The sequence below is a fragment of the Pundamilia nyererei genome, unplaced genomic scaffold (genome assembly GCF_000239375.1).
Source record: "Pundamilia nyererei isolate P.nyererei 1_Seehausen unplaced genomic scaffold, PunNye1.0 scaffold00012, whole genome shotgun sequence".
NCBI classification, from domain to species: domain Eukaryota; kingdom Metazoa; phylum Chordata; class Actinopteri; order Cichliformes; family Cichlidae; genus Pundamilia; species Pundamilia nyererei.
The window spans coordinates 5495556-5503829 of NW_005187413.1; the positions used below are offsets into that span (position 1 = coordinate 5495556).

The 8274-nt window shown below is 39.0% G+C and overlaps 1 protein-coding gene across 5 annotated transcripts in view; it reads right to left on the reverse strand.

The window, feature by feature from the left end:
* The window catches only part of pparg (peroxisome proliferator-activated receptor gamma), a 40062-nt gene that overhangs the window by 20357 nt on the left and 11431 nt on the right, over positions 1-8274 (reverse strand). Inside the window, exons 1-2 of one of the 5 annotated variants that reach the window (XM_013908634.1) lie at positions 5277-5362; positions 4360-4485 (exon numbers count right to left, since the gene is read on the reverse strand). The exons of 2 other annotated variants lie outside the window; for them this stretch is intronic. The gene's annotated coding sequence lies outside the window, so the exon portion shown is untranslated. Of the gene's footprint in view, positions 1-4359; positions 4486-5057; positions 5103-5276; positions 5363-8274 lie in introns of those variants that run through there. 2 more of the 5 variants (XM_013908637.1, XM_013908635.1) reach the window with 2 other exon arrangements.

Sequence of the window (8274 nt, forward strand, 5' to 3'; positions counted from 1 at the left end):
GCATAGACTTTCCCAGGGAGGCTGATATATTTATCAAAATCAGACATTAAAGGTTGATTGGCGGAGGTTTATTTTGAGATCTGGTGGCAGCTTCTGTAGTTCAGCTCATCAACCTTTACCCTCTATTGATTATATACCAAGTGCCCACAGTGGGGTTTTTTTTTTTGGTTCTTTCAGTTTAAATAAAGGTCAGAATTTCAGCACAAAAGTCTTACGAGTTTAGAAAACAGCAACAGTTTAAAGGACTGCAATGCAGGAACCTACAGGATCTTGAATGGACTCCTGATTCTGGTTCAGGGTCGTCGCTAGAGCGTATTAACTGGAGGGTAACCAACTATGACATTTGGCTCAAGTCACTTAGTCACTTTGGTGTTGCCTATAAATACATCAATAAATAAATAAAGAAATGCACTTGTACTCACACAGGCTACGCCCAGAGGTTGTAAACTAACAAGCACAGCGATACCCATTTAAAAGAGACCATTACTAAACCTAAACCGGCCCACCCTTACAGGTAACACAACAAATTTAGGCATAAACAAGCTACTTTAAACTACACCCTCGCAGAGAAATTTAGCCACATTTAAAAAAGGTGCAAAAATATCCAAAATGTAATAGACTACAGAGGCAAACCAGGAGAATGACAGAATAGATTTTTTTTCTAGGCAAAGAATTGGACCAGTGAACTCACCAAAGGTTAAGATGACTGTGAGCACAGAATATTTTTACCACATTTTCATTTCTTTTGTAATTTTCCAGTGGGGTCATGCTTTAAAACTACTTTCACAAGCCGATGAGTGATCTGTTTCAAGTTTTAAAGAGAAATTAGGAGTACTTCCTAAAGTCTGACCTGCACATGCCCTGCTGTCGTGCTAACCAGAAGGTTATCTGGTTATCTATCAGCACAATTCAGCATAATGTCGACACTGCTCTGGCTTTATGGTAAAATATGCAACTGTACAGCAAAACTAAGGAGGTTTATGTAAAAAACAAGTAACAACATGGAAGGAGCAGAAAGGCTTTAACCAATAAATGGCATCATAGCACTATTACTACACACTTGTACACACTGGGGGCAGATTGCATGCCATAAAAGCACTGCAGCAATTTCCTAATGTTGTAAACCCGCTCAACATTTGGCAATAAAACCCTTTCTGATTCTGATTCATAAAAGAGAGCGACCCCAAATATATACTGGCAGATTTAAATCAGATATGTACTGCACTTTTTAATGTTATTTATTTCCAATTTTACTTTTATGGTAGAAATGACTATATGTGAATATTTAGCTCATATCCACTGCTACACTAGTGGGTATCTACTTTCTTCATGTTGCTGTGTTATTGTCAAATTATCTTACGTGCTAATACTCACTGGATTAAAGTAACACTTGACTCAATGCACAGTGGGGTCCATAGTCTAACAGTCTGTTAGATTTCTTTATTTTTGCTAGTTTATGATGGGAAGATAAAGGCCGATCCGGCGTCTTTCTAAACATCAGCAATGAAAACTGGATATATTTCCTGTGCTTGTGACAGGACTGTGCTGAAATTCTGACCTTGATTTAAACCGAAGAGACTGAAAAAACACAGAGGACAGCAGGCAATTTATAAATAATCAATAGAGGAAAAAGTTCAGTGACCTTCCAAACAACCTTTCACAATCACCACCAAATCTCAAAATAAACCTCCCTCCGCTCATCAACCTTTACTGCCTAATTTGGAAAAAAATAAGTGTAACAAAAGAATACAACAAATGATGCAACAGGACAAAGCCAAAATAGCAATACTCAGGTGGCACAGTAGCACCAGCTATAAAAATGGCTTGAAATGGCTCCAAATTACTTGGCACAACATCCCTGTGGAACAAACATCCTCCTCATCCTCCTCAACTGCATATTGTTTCCTCTCTACTTGTTTGGAATGTGGTGGCGAAAATCAATAGGGGGTCCACTTAAAATTCACATCAACTGTGACATTGTTTCACAGCGAGTGAGAGAAGGCATCTGCGTGTCCACATGCTGTAACTTCCACTGCCCTGGAAGCTGGTGACTATTAATAAACAGAGAAACCTGGATATTTTTCCATATGCTGGCCAGCTGCCAGCTGATCTCAAGCTAAAATAGCACCGGAGCAACTTGCGCTCTCGTTGGCATGAAGTCATCAGGACACAGAAAATTAGCAGGAGAGTGAGTTCTGACAAAAGGCAAGAGAGATAAAGTAGGAAGGGTGAAAGAGAGCGAGTTCCCAGACCACCAAAAGAAATCAAGCTGGACCCCTGAGACTTTGAAAAAACTCTTATCTTAGGAAATTCATGCTCTGTGCTCACCACCACATGGGAAGGAAAAAAAAGGGAAGGAGGCTGCAGAGTGGCAGTTAAACCAAGGTGCTTAAATTATGTTGCAATCAAAGGTAAAAAGTTTTTTCCCTATAGCTCCTCTTCTTGGAAACGCTACAGTGCAAAAGCAACCAAATTAACCTGATTTTATCAGACTGGTTTGTGGGAAAGCAACCTGTCAGAGTTTATAAAAAGTGAGGGATGACTAGTGAGGGACACGCAGTATGTTTCAAAAGGTGTGTACATGTGAGCACGTGTGACAGTTGTTTCCTGCCAGTTCCACAAATTTCCACAAGTCAGAACTTGATTTCCACGTAAGAGTACAGTGTGTAGGAGTACTTTCTATTGGCTATTGCCTAACTCGCGACCTAATAACAAAGGCCCAACGGCAATCTGGCAGGCAGGTCTGGCAGGCTGCTGTACCTGAACAAGCCAGACAGTGTGTGTGGGAGCAAACACACAGTGAGACACATCAGCATTTTCTGCGAAATGAGCTCATACAAACAGGGACAAGAAGTGTCCAATTACTTTAGAGGAGAGAGAAGCTATTATTACATGAAACAGCAAGACCAAAATGTTAACTTTAAGAGTTGAGTGTCGTGTTGTTTTTTCGCAGCCTGGATGCAGCAACTTTGGAAAAAAGAGGGAAAAAGAGGGGGTCAGACTGAGAGATGTGAAATCTTTCCTTCAGGGACCGAGTTGCAAAACAAATGTGATGCTTTTTAATGTTCATATTTCTTCACAGCGCCAATAATTTGGTTCAAAACAGAATGAAGAAAATGCAAGAGATCAGATTACTTCACAGAAAGCGTTGAAAGCCCTGTCTATAGCTTTGAGCGCTGTTTTGACAATCAAGGGAACAAGCCTCCTACTTACCTTTTAAAGCACTACTAGCAAAGCGTAACAAAAACACTTAAAGATGCAAAATGTGCAGAAGAAGAAAAAACCCCTACAGTCAGAAAAGATCCAGCATCATAATTCTTCTTTTTGAGTGTTTAACAGCACTCCAGCAAGAGTGCTATTCAACATAAGTCAGGCAAGAGTAAAGAGCGGTTAAGAACATGAGAGACGTTAACACAGAAATCAGCCTCATATATTTAGTAAAGGGAGAACCTGCCCTGCTACATTCAAGGGAGTAACACTCTTATCTTTGCTGTTTGAATAAAAACTATTCAACTTGTCTGAAGGCGAGGGCTGAACCACGCATATCAAACCAGGCAATCTCTCATTCAACACATGTGGCTGGAAATATATTCTGTTTCCACATGAAAGCTGAAAAAAAATTCTTGCAAAAAAAAAAATAGAAACAAGTTTTTTTTCATATATCACAGCTAAGTGAAGAAAAATAGATAAATATAGACGTGCACTACAAAGAAGAGCTGCATAGTTACTAAACAAACCTTAGTCTAACAGTCTAACAGTTTTCTAGCCGTTGCTTTTATGAGATCCTGACGATAAAGTGACATGTTGCAGAGTATTTCCCCTGTAGAAGAGAGCGTTCTTTTCCTCTTTTCTTTCTTTCTTTCTTTCTTGCACAGTAAGCTGTTTATTTTACCAGCTTTTCTGTGCACATGAATGCGTTGAAGTGCGACAGAGAGAGAAAGAAAGAGAGTTAGTGCAGAGAGTTCTGTGACTTCCTGACCTCTTCATGTAAAACAGTATGTGGTTCGCTGTCAGTGACTAAAACAAAGATATGCCCGCCTGCACGTCTGCACAGTCCCCACAAATTCTTTGAAAAGATTAGTGCGCTTTAGTTTTGCCTCGATAGTCCTGCATAAGGAAGCTGTGGGACACTGGAAAAAGCATGCATTGTAAAAAATATTGTGGTTTATTTGACTAAGCAATCTAGTTTACAATATGAGATGGTAGGAGATGTACTTAAAAAACCCCAGCAAAGTTTAAAAGGCCGAATGCAGTTCAAATGCAAAAAAAGAAGAAAAAAATACCCAGAAAGAAAAAAATCATCATCATACGCATTAAAAAAAAATTCTGGTGGTGTGAAGCCACAGTGGACAGAATTACCTGAAAAGGGCCTCCCCCTCTGCACCTGAACGATCAAACAGGAGAGTGATGGAAAACCATGTGCACCCAAGGTGTCAGGCAGAGGTTTGGACTGCCCTGTCAGTAGAATCGAGAGTCTCCTCTTGTCTGAAAACCCACATACTTGGTTGGTACTGAATTTACTCACCAGAAATCTTCAAAGTTTGACACAGTGGGAGGTTAGAAACCACAAGTTTTGTCTGGTTGGCACAGCTCTGAGTAAAACAGCATCCAGACAACCTTTCTCTGATTTCAATTTGATTTTTGTCTCTCTCTCTTTTTTTTGTTTCAACTTCAAAAGCTAGGAAAATTGAGCACTGATAACACTAAGTCAACCTGAGGTCAGATCAGGAGAGAGGCAAAATTAACATAAGTACGAATAAATCAAAGAAAATGCACCTCCCTCTTTAAAAGAGACAAAAACAAAACAAAACCGAGGCTGTTCTCTAATCCTAAAATGTCCTGCTAATCATAATTTTAATTTGTTCTATTGAAAGGAGTCTCGTATTAACAGTAGAAATACACCCCCACACACATTAAAAAAAAAAAAATCTGAATTGGTGCTCTTACTACACACACAGTGATGCTACCAAATATCGCGATAATCTTGCTTACACACCAAAACATGTCCATAAAGTGATAAACGGTCTGTCAAGGCAAATCAAATAAAACTGGCTGACCTCTAGTATCGCACTGATCAGTGCTGCTGTCTGCTCGCACATAACTGACTGGATGCCACGATTACATGTACGATTTAACTGCAGCTTCCTGATCATGATTGGTCTTTGTACTTGTTGGTTTATTAAGGCTATCCAAAGCAGCTAATGTTCAGACAAGATAATGAACCGAATGACAGCAACACACACACGCGCGCACGGGGTACAGCACGGTCCACTCACCCTGCTTCTCCTGTTTTGGTTCAGAGTCTTCAGTGTCCGCTAAATGACCAAGAAGTGACAGTGGCAGTGACAGGAGCAGAGACTACTGTGAGTGAGCGTGTGTGTGTGTGTGTGTGTGTGTGGTCATGTTTTTCCTCAGGAAGTGATGACCAATAGAAAGGGAACTACACACACATTTTCTCCTTCTGACAGAGTCTGGGCTCAGCAAAAGTTCAGACAGCAAACTATCATGTGGTCTGTGTGTGTGTCTGTGTGTGTGGTTTTATTGTCAGTTTTATATGTGTCATTCATTTTTATATATTTTTATGTGCGCATGTTGCTGCTGTATTAAATAGACAGTGCATATTTGTGTATGTGTGGCCATGTGCTTCAAGTTGTTTTCTTGTATACAGTTTTTTTTCTAGTTTCATGTGTCTAAGTGTGTGTATGTGTGTGTGTGTGTGTATGTGTGTGTGTGTGTGTGTGTGTGTGTGTGAGGTGGTAGACATCAGATGCAGATGATTTCCTGTTGCTACACACTGACAGGCAAGCTCATCATGCCTCTTTGGTTGCACTTCTCTCCCTCCGCTCAGTCACTCAGTGTCGATGTGACCATGGTGACGCACTCGCTCCTCATGCAATTTCTAACCCAAGAACATTAACATGAACATAATAGTTCCCTGATTTGATTTCTTACAAGAAAAGCACCGCTGTTTAACCTCATGAGCTGGGGTCAGATGCTCACTATCTCTTTTGTTGTTGAGATTTAATCTGAACAGATTTCAACAATGTAGCAAACTCCTCAATACAACAGATGTCCTGTATAGTTCAGTCTCTGTATGCACAAATACATGGCACTGATAGATTATTCCAGCTCTTTACAGCACACTGTTTTTCTTGTGTGACTCCAAGTTGGTTTATAGACAGATTCTGTTTGATTTCAGTTTATCTGTTGTCTGTTTCAATTATATATTAAAGAAAGAACTGAAATTTTCATCTCTCATTATGAGAAATTCGACCAAATTCACGTTCCAAAGCCAAGTAATAGAGAAGTGGTTTCTTCTTTCAGCTTCCATCTGCATTTGTACATCATGTGACTCCACAAGAATGCACAAATCGCAACTTAACCTAGAAAAATTATGTCCAAAAAGGCATTTAGCATATCAAAAAAGAGACAAGTGATTGACATACTAAAAAAAATCCAGAGACAGAGTCTCTGTTTGCATATTAACATCAAACAGTCATTGACAGCCTGTCATTTTGGCCCTAAGGGTCAAGTCTGGAGAGGTAGGAGGAGAGTGGTTTAGTTTGAAACTTTCACAGTGAGTGTGCGCAGAGGAAACAACCGGTCCTTCCAACAATATAGTGAATGACCCAAATATTTTCTAAGAACTAAAGTCTTCAGTTCTTATAAAGATTAAAAAACAAAAAAAAGCAAAAATACTTTTAAAAAATGTAGAAATGGTTAGATAAGAGTGAATTTTACAAACACTGGGCAGATTTAAAATGCAGCATTTGTGCTTGTAAATATCATTTTTCATGTAAAATAACTTATTTTTTGAGGCCATTCACGTCTTAATCTAACAACTCATACACTACAAGGTGGCTGCCCACACATTCGCCGATATACCACCGGGATTAACAATTCGAACGAGACAGAGAACTGTAGTTTTGACGGTACAAACCTCAGGTACAACTTGAAACTGTCTCTGAGAAACCTCAGGTGTGTGGGGGGAAATTGTCGAAAATGACTCACTGACCATATCATACAACTGTTTTTCCATTTATCAAGAGACTAGGTTTTGTGTCTTTGTACATCATGGTATACGTGTTTCTGTATATATCATACGTGCTGATACTCATATAAGTTGGTTTAACCAATATTAAACAGAGATTTCTTTGTATATATGAAATCAATCATTAGAAAATGATGCTATTCATTGTGAATTTAATGTGAGACTTGTCTTTGTAGCCAAGGTGTTGAGATGTACTAGCTTAAAATAGTTTATGATTCGGCTTGCATTATAGCAAATGCCAGGGTGCAACGATGGCACTGATTTCACCTAAAAAAAAACAAACCCAAGAACTGCAGTAGGAAATTATCTTCTTTACCTACACATTAGAACACAATGTGGCAGATTTGTCAGAACAACTGTCCCGCTGGGGCACAATATGCAAATGACCTACTTCATATCTGCATATGCGAAAGTGAAAGTGGCATAATACTTAATTTCTGTGTTCATTCTGAGTGTTTACACTGAAAAATGCATAATTAATGCATAATTGTTCTTACGTTCTTGCTGCCAGCTCTCTAAACATTTTGGAGCTGCATTATGTAACTAGCACAAATGTGGCATTAGCTCAGTGAGGGCGGGGTAGTACATGCTTGAACACTAGCTATAAACTATGAACACATGTGCGAAAACCACACATGAGAATGACTGGTCAATACGTGGATTAGTGTCATAGCTGGTTACGACATGAACCTAAATGACCAGTTTGGTATTTCAGAGGACGTGATTTTTGACTGTGATGATCAAACAAGAGCTAGAACTCGCAGACAGTTAGCTTAAGTTAGCATGAAAACAGGAAATGGAGAAGCATCAAGGATGTCTATGTCTAAAAGTAAAAACACCTACCAGTACCGCTAAAGCTTACTAAATGAAATGTGTCACTACTTGGAGAAATGTAAATCATAAGCTGTGACAACAATAAATAGACTGTTTTACCAAAAATGTTAAACTACTCTTTTAATTCTTAGCTGCAGACTGATAAGATTAGGTGAAAAAATTATTTATTCCAGTGAGATAATACAGCGGTCCCTCGTTAATCGCGGGAGTTACTTTCTAAAAATAACCTGCAATAGGCAAAATCCACAAAGTCAGCTTTATTTTTTTACAATTATTATAGATGTTTTTAGGTTGTAAAACCCCTCACTACACACTTTATACACTTTTCTCAGACAGGCATGAACATTTTTACATCTTTCTCTCTTGTTTAAACACTCTCAAAGTTCAAA